This window comes from Amphiprion ocellaris, chromosome 23 (assembly GCF_022539595.1).
Source record: "Amphiprion ocellaris isolate individual 3 ecotype Okinawa chromosome 23, ASM2253959v1, whole genome shotgun sequence".
In the NCBI taxonomy this organism is placed as follows: domain Eukaryota; kingdom Metazoa; phylum Chordata; class Actinopteri; family Pomacentridae; genus Amphiprion; species Amphiprion ocellaris.
The window spans coordinates 22775978-22791103 of record NC_072788.1 but is presented as its reverse complement, the minus strand read 5'-3'; the positions used below and the strand labels follow the sequence as shown (position 1 = coordinate 22791103).

Sequence of the window (15126 nt, the reverse complement as noted above, 5' to 3'; positions counted from 1 at the left end):
CTGATTATTATCCCATATGGTTGATATTTCCTAGTTTACAACCAGCAGGGTCCGATTGACAAGCAGGGCAGCAGATGTTGCTGCTAAGCAACACTAAACAATCCAACCCTGGAGGCTAATGTTAGCTAGCAGTAATGAAACTGATGTTGAATTCTAACCTAAAGTCCTTACTGAAGACCAGATGAACCATGCTGACCACACATCCCCAACTGTTTTTCTCATTCAGACTCGTTTTCCTTCACTGCAAAGTATTATAAAGTTGTTGCACCACCGTCTCCATGTAGTTTCCATCTGTTTATCAGTGAGATCAGTGAGGCACTGCTCTGCTCCCTGTGGCCTGATAATCCAAAAATCCTGCAACATCATTTTCAAATCTGAGAGAAAAACATCTGTGAACATCTCCTTCTGTTGCAACCAGATTTTAAGATCTGTTGAGATTTTAAACCTCCTGTAGTGTGAGTCCAGCGTTAGCCTTCACATTGGGACGATGTCTTCATCTGGTCAGTGCTGCTCACACAGAAAGCAAACACACAGAAAATGACCAAATACAAATTTGGAAGCTGTTTTCAACAAGTGCTGACATGAATTTCGGATGCATAATGCAAGAAAAAAGTTCTTACTTCATAATTCTTTGTGATTGTTTTCTGTTTTTCTGTGGTTGTTTTGTGTGTTTTTGTGGCCATTTTGCATCTCTTTGTGGTCATTGTTTGTATTTTTGTTGTTATTTTGGGTCTTTGTTGTTGTTTTCCATCAATTTATGGTTGTTTTCTGTCTTTCTGTGGTTGTTTGTGTGTTTTTGTAGTATTTTTGTGTCTCTTTGTGGTTGTTTTCTGTCTTTCTGTGGTTGCTTTGTGTGTTTTTGTAGTAATTTTGTGTCTCTTTGTGGTTGTTTTCTGTCTTTTTGTGGTTGTGTCGTAGTTGTTTTGCATGTCTTTGTGGTGGATTTCTGTCTTTTTGTGGTTGTTCCGCGTCTCTTTTTGGTCATTTTGCATTTCTTTGTAGTTGTTTTGTGTCTCTTTGGTCATTTCCTGTCTGTGTTTTTTTGTAAGTTTCTGCAGTCGTTTTGCATCTCTTTGTGGTCGTTTTGTGTCTCTTTATGGTCATTTATTGTCTCTTTGTGGTCACTTCCGTCCCTCTTTGGTTTGTGCGTTTCTGCAGTTGTTGTGCGTCTCTTTGTGGTTGTTTTGTGTCTATTTGTGGTCATTTTGCATCTCTTTGTGGTCATTTTCTGTCTTTTTGTGGTTGTTTTGCGCATTTCTGCAGTTGTTTTGTGTCTCTGTGGTTGTTTTCTGTCTTTTTGTGGTTGTTTTGTGTGTTTTTTTTAAAATCTGGATAATTGAAAGGGGACACTGCCCTAGAATGAGTTATAGAAACTGTTAGTCTGTACTAAGACACAGTATTTCTGTTTAAATGCACGAATCTGATTAAGAGCAAATAAAAAAACTAGGCAGAATTAGATATTTTAGTTCTGTTGTGTTCTATAATGTTCTATAATGTAAGCTGCAACAACAACCTCAGAGTCAAAGAGTTAATATTCTGTTGTGGTGTTTGTCTGCTAATCCCCCTGCATTGATCGCAGTAAGTCCTCTCAGACCTCAATCACAGCATCGACGAACCTTTGGAGGGTTCAAGGAAATGTCAACAGGCAGACAGGGCGTTTCTTATGATTCAGAAGCAGCAGGTTGAGGCAGACTTCAGAGGAAGAGGGAAGGACGCTAAAAGTCTTCCTGGCATCTGGAGCCGTCAATCATCCTGATCTGCCGTTGCTGCTTGTAAGAAATAATCCTTCAGAGCAAAACAATTCTGGAGAAAATGCACTTTGTTGTTCTGGTATAATCCAAGGACTGTTTGATTTTTTCCTTTAAAGCACCCTGCTGTTGCTGTGGTTTGTTTTTGCAGTGAAAACTCGTCTTGTCCATGATTTAAACACAGTCAACAACAAAAATGGGATTTTAAAGTAGTTTGTCTAACGCTGTGGTGAAATTTGAGTTCAGGAATTGAACACAAATTATTAGGAACAATGTCGTAAAGGTTTTGCTTTTAAAGATAAGATGAACCTTTATTACCCCCACAATGGGGATATTTGTATTGTGACAGCAGCAAAGATAGTGGAAAAAGTTAAAGAATTAAGTATAAAAATAAACCAAAATATGCATAAGTAATCTAAAAATAACTACTATAACAACAATTATTGCACGTATCAGTGGTATTGCACAGAGTTAGCAGCTCAAATTCGACTTTCTGAGGGATAGAAGTGACCAAAACACACACTAGTTGTCGAGTTAGAGATAAAATAGTGGATCTCTAAAGTAATTCTACTTCACCACTGACACGTTATTTAAGTAAACGTTCTGTTTTCTTTAATTCAGACTGGAAAATGGATTCTATACCTTGCGCCTTGACCTTATTTGCGTCTTAACTCACATTTAGTGCACTTTGAACAACGGCACAAGTGGACAGGAATCATATCAAACTGACTCATAGCAACACCTATTCATAGACTGTGAAGAAAAGATGGACGTGTTTTTGTGAACTGCCGTTGTAAGGTCTTGGAATTTGGCCATCCTGGTTAATTAAAACCAGAGTGAGAGGTGGATCTGCCACTCTGTGTGCTAACAGTAGCAAATCATGTCCGTCAAATCATGGACGTAAAAACAGCTTCTACCCCAGAGTCATGAGAAAAGTGGAAAACCATGACAGCAACATCTGGACCTGAGCGACCCTCAGCTCTTCAGTACATTTATATGTACACTGCTGTTCAAACGTTTGGAGTCTACAATTCCACAGTTTCATTTAGCAGATGCTTTTATCCAAAGGGACGTACATCTGAGAGTAGAAACATCGCAAGCAAGGATCTAGTCAGGCGAAAACAACCTGGATAAGTGCCATAAAACGAGTTCAAGAGTCATAATAGGACCATGGTGTCTATAGGCAGTAGACATCACTTAGAAATGTCCTTACTGTTGAAAGAAAAGCATTTTTGTCAATGAAGATAACATGAAATGAATGATAAATCCAGTCTAGACAGTGTTAATGTGGTAAATGACTATTGTAGCTGGAAACAGCTGATTTTTAATGGAATATCTCCATAGAGGTACAGAGGAACATTTCCAGCAACCATCACTCCTGTGTTCTAATGCTACATTGTGTTAGCTAATGGTGTTGAAAGGCTCATTGATGATTAGAAAACTGTTGTGCAGTTATGTTAGCACATGGATAAAAGTGTGAATTTTCATGGAAAACATGGAATTGCCTGGATGACCCCAAACTTTTAAACAGTAGTGTATGTGTGCCACTGTTTAACATATTTTTTTCTATAGTTTTAGAAGAAACCAAACACAGTGGGACAAAAACTTTAGTGTCCTTGGATGGAGTACTTGCAGTATAAATACTGACAACAGAGTAGTTTAGCTGTGCAGACTAAAAACTGGTCTGTCTACAAAGTTAAGACAAAGTTATAGCAACAAAGCACCCATATATTGCACAAAACTGAGTAAGATCAAATTTTATTTCTTGTGAATTAAACTCCACATTTGCATTGAAAAGTTCTTTCATATAATCTTGCTTTAAGGCACCTTTAAAAGCTGACAGACGAGCTTGAGTTAATACAGACGTCTGCAGGGCCTGGTGACATATTTCACATTGAGACAGTAATTGTCAAAATGCGTCACACAAAGACAATAAACAATAACTTCCATCTGCTGTTTTTCTCTGTTCTGAGCAACCAGGTGAGTTGAAATGAAAGCTGTACCTCCCCTCACTGATTTCAACCCTCTTAAAACCACCTGATGTGCAGAAATTTTTCTGTCCTTTGCTAAACTTTTTCTGAGCCCAAAATGACTTTTGCAGGCCGAGCAGATAATCGAGACTCAGATATGTCATTTTGCTGATAATAGTTTAGTGCAGGGGTGTCAAACTCATTTTAGTTCAGGTTCCACATTCAGCCCAGTTTGATCTCAAGTAGTTTGGACCAGTAAAATCACAGCATAATGACCTTTAAAAAACCACAACTCCAAATCTTTCCTTTGTTTTAGTGCAAAAAAGTACGTTCTGAAAATGTTCGCATTGAAGAAAATTTTTTTTTTTACAAAACATTATGAACAACCTGAATTTTTTTTTCAGAAAATGCAATTTCAAGAACATTATGCCTCAGTTGATCATTTACACATTACAACTTATAGATCAAAGTTTATCTGCAAAGGTACAAAACATTCAGTCACAGGTATCTGGAACTGATGATGTAGTATTTTATTTGATGATCAAAATGGCAAAACTCAGACAAAATACAACAAAAACAAGACAAAATATTACAAAAACGAGACACAAAATGACAAAAAACTAGATAAAATGCAAGCGAGACAAAAAAAAGACAAAACAACAAAAACGGGACACAAAACAACAAAAATGGGAACCAAAGCGACAAAAACATGAGACAAGTAACAAAAGTCAGACAAAAAAAGACAAAAAACAACAAAAACAGTCAAAACAGTACAAAAATGAGACACAAAATGACAGAACAGAACAATCTAGTATTTTACTTGATGAGCAACACGACAAAAAAGACAAAAAACAACAAAATGAAGACAAAATATTACAAAAAGGAAACACAAAGCAACAAAAACTAGACAAACGACAAAAGTCAGACAAAAAACACAAAACAACAAAAACAAGACAAAACATGACAAAAGCAAGAACACAAAATGACCAAAACGTGGTCAACAGAAGCGAGACAAAAAAAACACAAAATGACAATATGAAACACAAAACAACAAATAAGACGAAAACCAGAAGCAAGACAAAAAGGAAACAAAAAACGACAAAAATGAGAAACAAAATGACAAATCAGACAAAAACAAGACAAAATATTACAAAAGTGAGATGTGATAAAAATGACAAAAACACGAGAAACGACAAGTCAGACAAAAAAAGACAAAAAACAAGAAAAACGAGACAAAATATTACAAAAACTGAGACAAAATGCCAAAAGAACAATGATCAATCTAGTATTTTACTATGATCAAAACAACTTCTCATGGTCTAGAAATTGTTTTAAATTTATAGTTTTACAAATTTACAATCTGCAGTTCATGTCTTCTCTGTAATTTTCAGTCTTTTCAAAGTCGTCCAGTGGGCCGGATTGGACCCTCTAGGGGGCCAGTTTTGGCCTGCGGGCCGCATCTTTGACACCCCTGATTTAGTGTCTAATAGCTGCAGTGTTTTTGGTCTTTATTCTGGACATTTCTGGACAAACTCGACTTGAAAACATCTCCTCCAGCAGGTTCTACGTTTGCATCTATACATGTAAAAGCTGTTGATTGCGGCTAAAATGGCTAATCCGTGCACGACCGCTACACTGCATCGCAAATTTACCTTAAAGCAGGAAATGCCTTGGTTCTAATGGATCTGAAGAGGGAAACAGGAGGGCAAGCTGCACAAAAAGTCTCTTTGTGGTGAGTTAATACATCTCCTGTTGGGTGTTTCATTGCTAATCCCTCAGCATTGATTGCGCTAAGCCCCTCAGACCTCAATCACGATTGGACGTCGTGGTGCAGAACCTCCACAGGGGTCAGCGGGGCGGGGGGCAGAAAAAAGCCAACAGGAGAACAGGGATCTCCTCTGGATGAGGATGAGCAGCAAAGTAAAACTTCTACCTGTTATCTGGAGGCATCAAACAGCTCCATCTGTCAATACAGCTTTCCAGAAGTAATCTCTCACAGCAAAACAGCTTTTTAACACTTGGCAAAATGTACTGTAAGGAAACCATCGGGGCGTTAGTGAGCCCGGACAGAGCACTCCATCATTCCCGGGGAGTTTCTAATGCACACAAAAGTGCAAAGAGGTGGAATTTTTTTTGCAGAAAACGAGACGATCATACATCACTTTGGCAAAAATTCCCCAAAAAACTAATGATCCAGACGCTTTATGGGCTATTTCTTCACAAACAGGAGAAAACACTGTTATGTGAGTGGAATACTGATAAAAATGCAATAAACAAGCCAAAACTGTAAACAATACATAGAAAATTTGTATTTTACCAGATATCTGCAGTTTTGTAACATTTATGTATGCCACTGTTTAACATGTTTTTACTGTTTTTCATGGGATATACAGTATCTCCCAAAAGTGAGTGCATCCCTCATATTTCTCCAAATATCTTTTCATGGGACAGCGCTGAAGAAATGACACTTTGATAGAACGTAAAGTAGTCGGTGTACAGCTTGTATAACAGTGTAAATTTACTGTCCCCTCAAAATAACCCACCACACAACCATTAATGTCGAACGAGCTGGCAACTGAAGTAAGTACACCCCTATGTGAAAACGTTCAAATTGGGCCCAATTAGTCATTTTCCTTCCCCGGTGTCAAGCGACTCGTAAGGTCTCAGGTGTGAATGGGGAGCAGGTATGTCAAATTCAGTGCTACCACAATGAAAACAGCTCCCTTCGACCTGAACTCTATCATTCAGGTCTAGACTCCCTCCAGCTCACTACACTCAGCCCACAAAAGGCGCTTGATACCACCACCATAGATAGCTGGACTCTTCTCCTCTGTGGTTTCCTGGTGGTGGAACGAGTTACCAAACTGTTCAATCTGCAGAGTCTCTCTCAGTCTTTAAGGAAAGACTAAAAAACAGCTCTTCATTAAACATCTTTGCACTTAACAACAACAACAACAAAAAACCCTACTACGTCTACACTCCCTGTAGACACCACGGTCCTATTATCACACTTGAACTTGTTCTATGGCTCTCATCCAGATTGTTTTCTCCTAACTACATCCTTGCTTGTGTTGGATCTAATCTCAGATGTATATACCAAACTCAAAAAATGGGTCGGTCAAAATTGTTGACACCCTTTTAAAACTGTGGGTAAATAATTTTATTTTCACCAAGAAATGGTTGGAGACAAAGCGTTGGAGAGTTCTGAAGTGGCCAGCAATGAGTCCGGATCTAAATCCCATTGAACAAAATCGCTGTTGCAAGAAGGCACAATTCACATCTGAGCGACCTGGAGCAGTTTGCAAAAGAAGAGTGGCCCAAAATTCCATCTGAGAGGTGTAAGAAGCTTGTTGATGGTTTTAGGAAGCGATTGGTTTCAGTTATTTCTTCCAAAGGGTGGCAACCAGATATTGAGTTGAGGGTGCCAACAATTTTGTCTGGCTCATTTTTTAAGTTTTGTGTAAAATTATGTCAATTTTGGCTTTTTTCTTCTGCTTTTTTTTGGTGTTTTTCCGATGCACATCAAGGACATAAACACGTGTACACCAAAAACATTTGTAACTGCAACAATTTCTGGGAGAAATGGTGTATTTTCTGGAAAAATTACAGGGTGCCAATACTTTCGTCCATGACTGTACATATAAATTTGTATTTTATTTGATCTTATTTTATTTCTCCAGAGTGCATATTTAACCCTTTAGCATGCAGCCCCAGCAGTCACCGTTTTTGGGATGTTTTCACCCCAAAAAATGATAGATTTCACACATTGTGCAAGAACAAAAATTTGAACAATTAATTTTTTTTTTAATATATCACACAGCTTTAATGCATACACTGACACTGATACTGCGATCTGCTGTCCCCAACAACAAACCACCCTATTGGTTGAGCTCACCAACACGAGGACGGCTGTGTCTAATCACCGTAACATTTAATTCACTCTTCAATTATTAAAACATGATTGAATGAAATGATAACAAATTGAAATGCTTGTTTTTAATTCAAGAACTATGACATGATACATGAAAGGCCCCATTTAATGGACTGAACCTTCCCCATGAGTTAATATAATAATGATTTTTAATGTGAATAAGCAGAATAAACTATGTTTAATATTACCAGTGATCCTGGTTGTTCTCTAATGGAACCTGAAAGAAAATTCTGACTTAAAGGGGTTTATGCACCATTTCAATGACTTTGCACAGAGATGCATTGATTTTAGAGTCAGAGTGTGTGTATTGGTGTGTGTTTTAGTGTGTGTTAAGACATGGCAGCCCTCCTGGGTCTTTACAGGGCACGAAGCAACATCAACCGGAGCCGGAGGTCAGACAGACGGAAGGAGGGCTGAAGGAAAAGTTTTAAAAGTCATCTGCTCCCTCAACACTATCAGAGGAGCCTCTACTTTCACACACATTTGAAAACCTGATTACTTGGAGCGATTACACAGCTAAAAAGATTGATTCAACGAGGAGGAAGGAGAGAGAAGTGATGAAGGAGGCTGGATAGATAGATAGATAGATAGATAGATAGATAGATAGTTTACACAGATAGACTGTGTAAACTAGTTTTTTTTACAAGGTCAAGAATGAACTCAAGCTTGAACAAATACAGTTAGCAATGTAGTATTATTATGTGTTAACTATGAAATAATGAAATACTGATGTCATGCTAATAATAAACACATGATAAAGCTGCAAATATTCTCAACAAATAGGAGCCACATACAGCTCCCCTCCTCCCTGTGTTCGTATTTTAGTGTCATTAATTTGACAAAAAAGACACAAATTCAAAGATTAGAATTTAGAAAAAGTTTGTCATCACTATCAGAAATTATTCATGTTCTGAAAACTATATGTATTTTGATTATTATTTTTTTGTCTAAGAATCAATCTAGTTGTTGATATATTTCTGTAATTGCTTAAAATAATGTGTTCTACTCAGTTTCTTACAGTAGTTTCTGGAAGATTCAATAAGAAATTAAATTATTAAAGGGAAAATGAAAAAGAAATTGTTCATTTGAGGAGGATAATTGTGTTTTTTCCAGCATTTGTTACCACAATTTAACAACAATAATTTAACATATCAACAACCACATGAATGTTCATTTACATTGACTGAGAAGAACATAACATAGCAGAGAATGGAAATAAATAACATAGCATAGAGTAGAATAGCATAGCATAGGATAACATAGCATAGAGTAGAATAGCATAGCATAGGATAACATAGCATAGAGTAGAATAGTATAGCATAGCACAGGATAGCCTAGCATAGAGTCAAAGAGCATAGCATAGAGTAGAAAATAAAATAATAGAAGACAAGAGAATAGCATAGCATAGAGTAGAATAGCATAGCAGAATATAGAATAGAATGGAAAAGAATAGAATAGCATAGCAGAGTATAGAATAGAAAAGAATAGAACAGCATAGCAGAGTATAGAATAGAAAGAAAATAATAAAATATAGTACAATAGAATGGCATAGCACAGAATAGAACAGAATAGAAGAGAAAAGGAAAGTATAGAATAGCATAGAGTGGAAAATAATAGAAAACAAAGCAATAGAAAAGCTTAGCATAGAACATAATAGAAAGAAAATAATAAAATGGAAAACAATATAATAACAGCAGAGTATAATAGCATGACATAGAACAGAAAAGAAGAGAAACGTATAGATTAAAATAGCATAGCATTGAATAGAATAGAAAAGTATAGAATAAAATAGCATAGCCAAGAGTAAAACAGATGAGCACAACATAGAATATAATTCAATAGAAGAGAAAAGAAGAGAATAGCATTGCATGGGATAGAATATAATAGAAAAGGTAACAATAGAATAGAATAGAATAGAATAGAATAGAAATAATTTATTGACTCCTAAGGGGAAATTCTGTTGTTCCAGTAGCAAGCAGAAAGAGCAAAGTGACCACAATAGAAACATAATACAAATAGAATAGAATAATATACTGAAGTACAAAATGCACAATAAAGTATTAAAAAAGTGAATAAAAATATACTACACTGATAAACAGCATAGAGTGTCAAAAATGGAAAAAATATATATATAGTCTATATATATAGTCTATATATATAGTCTATATATATAGTCTATATATATATATATATATATATATATATATATATATATATATATATATATATATATATATATATATATATATATAATGTATGCAGACAATATGTGCTTATGTGCTGTCTCACCAGCTCTCTGCTATTGTTTCCCCTGGTGACTGCAAACACTTAAATCTCAAATGACACAATTCATTATTTGCATATTACCGTCGGAGCCGCCAATGAAGATGAATGTGAAGAAGAGCTGCGATCACCTCCGGGGATCAGGAAAGTCTGTGATGCAAATCAGCTCCAACTGTAACAACGAGCTGCCAGACGCTCTGAGCGTCAACAAACCCACAGTTTCCCCACCGCTTCAGGGAGTCGGGAGGTGAGCCAGTAGGACCGCTGCACAAACCACCAGGGGATCCAGAAAAGTCATTAAATTTAATAACTGTCATCAATCTGGCAGCTCTTGGAGTGAGTCTCAAGGAGGTGGACAAATTAAAGGGAACACTGAACCCCACAAACCACAAATTCAGCCTCAAAAAAACACTATTTGTGATGTGGCAAAAGATGGTTTGTTTTGTTCATTAATTTTTGTTCTGAAGTGGATGTTTCGGTGACTGTACCTTGAAATACAACTAAGCTTTTGCTGTCCACACTCACTTCAGGAAGAAGACTCTCTCTGTGTCATTCACTGTGTGAGAACCAAGACTTTCTGTTGCTTCTATCCTTCTCCCAGTGATCATTTGACGTAGAAATATGGCTTTGACTCATGAATTTGGTGTATGAAATCAGTATTTTACAATCCTAGCTGGAGTTTAGCAACCAGTATCAAATCTTAATGGGTTGAGTTTCACTTCCTGTTTCATACTCATTCAGAAACAGAAAACTAAAAATGTAAATAAGAACGGCGTTGTTAGAAATTGAGTCAATGTACACTACTGTTGAAAAATCTGTGGTCCCCCAGACAATTTCATGTTTTCCATGGAGAGTCCCACTTTTATCCATGTGCTAACATAACTGCACAAGGGCTTTCTAATCATCAATTAGCCTTTCAGCACCATTAGCTAACACAATGTAGCATTAGAACACAGGAGTGATGGTTGCTGGAAATGTTCCTCTGTACCCCTATGGAGATATTCCATTAAAAATCAGCTGTTTCCAGATAGAATAGTCATTTACCACATTAACAATGTCTAGACTGGATTTATCATTCATTTAATGTTATCTTGTCATCTTTATTGAAAAATAAGCTTTTTCTTTCAAAAATAAGGACATTTCTAAGTGACCCCAAACTTTTGAACAGTAGCGTATGTGAGCGCAAAGAGCAGGAGAGAAGTTAACAGATGTAAACAACCAGACTTTACAGCACACTAACCTAACCAGTCCTTAATAATTGGTTTCAAAATAAAATCACTGAATGTCCCTCAATGTTAGTTTCCACGGAGTTCAGACCATCCAAGCTAAAGGTACCATTAGCCACATTAGCTGCAGCATGGCTTATACTAAGGATTCCACTAGTGTTGTGGCAACATTGCTGTAAAAAAAAACAAAAAAAAACAAAAGTAATCCATTGGATATTTAGGTGTTCAGATGCTGGGAGTGCATAAAGACTGTTGTGTTCACTCTAGCAGCCAATAGCAGATCACCTGGTTGAGGATTATACAAAGATTTGTGGTGATACGTAACATTTTGATGAAATTCTCACTGGCTTATAAACCTGAAAGAATGGCAAAAAGTCTTCACATCTTAACGGCTTTCACTTTACAAATCCAGGTTTATAACAAGCATAAAACACAATAAAAATTGATTTTCATCATGTGGGACCTTCAAAGAATCTACAAATTCCACAAAAAGAGTCCATCTCTATACAACAGATGGAAGTCATTGCAGCTAAAATGAGTATGTAGGAGTTGCTGTTTGCTCTCCAAACTATAAAAAAAGTTATATTTTGCGTAAAAGCACCGACTGTGACACACACAGGAATAATCTTAAGAGGCCGGTGACCGCATTTCAGAGGCTCACTATGAAAAGAAAGTAAAAGTTCTGGGTTTTAAGATTCTTTCTTATCATCTCAGAGCATTCAAAATGGTCCAAAGACTAATTAACTGAAAGCAACTGGCCATGAAGTTAGCACGAGAAGCAAAGCAGGGTTTAAAAACTCCAAGCACTTCACCTGCTGAAAGAATTAACGTCACAAACCACAATCATTCTGTTTTCCTGAACGCCTTATGATTTCATACCAAATGCGTTAGTGGTATTTTCAATTAAAAACATTCGCCAGGTTGAATGAGCTACAAGGACGCTGCATTTTAGAAGACAATTTGTCAGACAAGTTGACAGTCGGCCTCCATTATGTCGGCACTGAGGCAGAAAAATACATCTCAGAATGTGGATATGTAAAATCCACAGAATGTGCAAAGACATTTAGCAGAATTGGTCGAAGGCAATATATGGTTTTTGTTGTGATTTAGTGAAATGACCCTTTAAGCTTCTGTTATATCTCATAATAACTAAACACTAAACCACTTGTTTTGACAGAAAAGAGGCTATTTTTAGTGATAGCGCCCCACTAGTCATGTTTACATGTATTTTTCTGTACATTTTTAAGTATCACATTAAAAAAAAGTTAATCGAAATGGCAACATTTTTACAAAATCATTCTGTATTTAGCAAGAATGTACAAAAATAAGCTCACCTGAGGTGATTTTTTTTTTGCCCATATTGGGAGATGAAAACTCCTTTTTTGTGTAAATTATGACATAGTGGAGATTTAACTCCCATGACTGCTGAGCTTTTTGATCTTTTTTTTTCATCTGTTTACCTCCAGACAGCACAAAACATGACCAATACCAGCGAATAAACAACCTGCACGAATAAAAAAGGTCCAAAATCTCAATGTTTCTCTTACAGATGGCCCAATTTTTGTTTGTTTGTTCTTCTTTGAAGGTTACTGGTGAAAACCTGGTTTTGATATGGACTCTTTTCATTCCAGTCCTGTGCAACTTAACCGATAGCGCCAGTCCAGTTTATTCACTTGAAACCAGCTAATGGGGACTAATTTGCATTTACCTCACACATTTTTTTTTTCAAATTTTCACAAGTTTGTTTCATAGTTTCCTGTGATATGGAAACTTGACTGTGACACTTAAGAAGTGAATATTCTCGGTATAGAAGGTATAGAATTATTCCACTTAGAAATGTCACTTAGAAATGTCCTTGTTTTTGAAAGAAAAGCCATTTTTGTCAATGAAGATAACATTAAATGAATCAGAAATCCAGTGTAGACATTGTTAATGTGGTAAATGACTATTCTAGCTGGAAACAGCTGATTTTTAATGGAATATCTCCATAGGGGTGCAGAGGAACATTTCCAGCAACCATCACTCCTGTGTTCTAATGCTACATTGTGTTAGCTAATGGTGTTGAAAGGCTCATTGATGATTAGAAAATCCTCGTGCAGTTATGTTAGCACATGAATAAAAGTGTGAGTTTTCATGGAAAACGTGGAATTGTCTGGGTGACTCCAAACCTTTGAACGGTAGCGTAAACATGACAGTCATGCAAATCTGGCCATTACTGATTCAGTCTAATCTACTGGATTATGCAGTGGGTGTTGTTGGCAAAAGATGAATGTCTCTGAATATTTCTTTTGCAAGAAAACATGTACATGAACAATATTTTTTCCCGAGTTACCACAGTTGTTAGCTTTACTGGAAAATGGGGGCTCAAAATGCCAGAAATGTTTACATTTTTACAGCTTTTCTCTCTACTTTACAAACTAACTGTAGAAAGATGTTTCACCATGCTGAATGCATCTTTCAACAACTAGACTGTTTTTGAGCCATGTTGCATTAATTTTATTGATCCATTATGTTTTATTTTCCTTTTCTTTAAAAAAAATAAATAAAAATTGGTTTTGGTCACAGTTGAGTCACTTATGGCTTCTCCTTTGTGCTAAGCAGTCCAGAATTTTTAGTTTTTTTTTTGTTTTTTTTTTACAGGAACCAGTGCAAATAGTCTGTCTGTGGCTAATTTGCTAATTTGCTAATTTCCTCAACAAAATCTTTATTTTAACAAACATGTTTACCCACAACAAAGTCTCTTGACAGCTTGTCTCTCTCTGAGTTTTGTCATTTCCAATTTGTGAAATTTGTTGTTTTTTTCCCCCCAGAAAATTATTTTTTTAGCAGTTAGGACGCTGCGGTTCATCAGTATCTGTTCATTTCTATTATTTCTAATGGAATTCTTTTTAAAATGATCTTCTCACGTCTTACTGTTTGTGACTAATCTTTAACTGAGAGATTTAGAGTAAATTAAAATATAATGTATCACAGACCATCAGAGAGTTGTGAATCCAAGAATTCTTTCTGGTTTCCTTGCCATTCTGGTTATGACAAATGGTGCCACTTTAGCTATTTTAAAAGACAGCATGCCTGAAATGTGAAGGCAGGTTCTGTGTGGATGTTGTGAAGCAGATACAAGCTTATAAAACATTAACACTTCAGTCCAGGAGTCTTTTCATGACCTTTGCTTGTGCCTCAATTCCAGGAAAACTAAATGGATGCTATTGAACCAGACAAACAGTATCTCCAGCCCCTCAAAGATCACCTGAGCAGAAGGCTTAGATCTGGAGTTTGTCAACTCCTACAGGTACCTTGGTCTCTGGATGGACTCTACAGGCTAAAGTCAAATCCAGACTGGGGTTCCTTTACCGTAATAATGCCTCCTGTACATACTTCGGCAAAAACAGTCTTGTGAAGATGACCATCCTCCCCATGTTCGACTGTGATGTCATCTATAAAATGACCTCTAAGTGGCCCTTAACAGGCTTGATGTCCTGCATCACTCAGCCATCCGTCTTGCTACCGGTGCACCTTTCTCTACCCACCATTGTGACCTTTACAAAATGCTGGGTTGGCCATCTCTTTACACCAGGCGACTCCAGCACTGGCTTTTACTCATCGACAAGACCCTATCAGGGAAGACACCTCAATACCTCTCCAACACCCTCCCATAACAACTACCACCTGAGGTCCAGTGATTCCATAACACTCTCTATTCCCAAGGTTCGCACTATCTTTGACTGGAATTCTTTTCACTTTGCTGCAGCAATCGACTGGAAAATTCCCTCCAAAAATCTCTGAAACTGTCAGCGTTCCATCCTTTCCATGTTTAAGCATAAGCTGCAGCAGACCCTAGCTGACCACTGCACATGCTGACTGTTTTCACTGAATTGCTAGCATTAATCTAAGTTGTTTTTAATTTCTATTTAAACAATTTGTTATCTTTCTTCCTGTTGGGGCCTCTTGCTGATCCTACCTTGTAAAAT

The 15126-nt window shown here is 36.8% G+C and overlaps 1 protein-coding gene across 4 annotated transcripts in view; it reads right to left on the bottom strand.

The window, feature by feature from the left end:
• htr2cl1 (5-hydroxytryptamine (serotonin) receptor 2C, G protein-coupled-like 1) overlaps positions 1-15126 on the bottom strand; it is a 253162-nt gene that overhangs the window by 22543 nt on the left and 215493 nt on the right. The gene's annotated exons all lie outside the window — the stretch shown is intronic.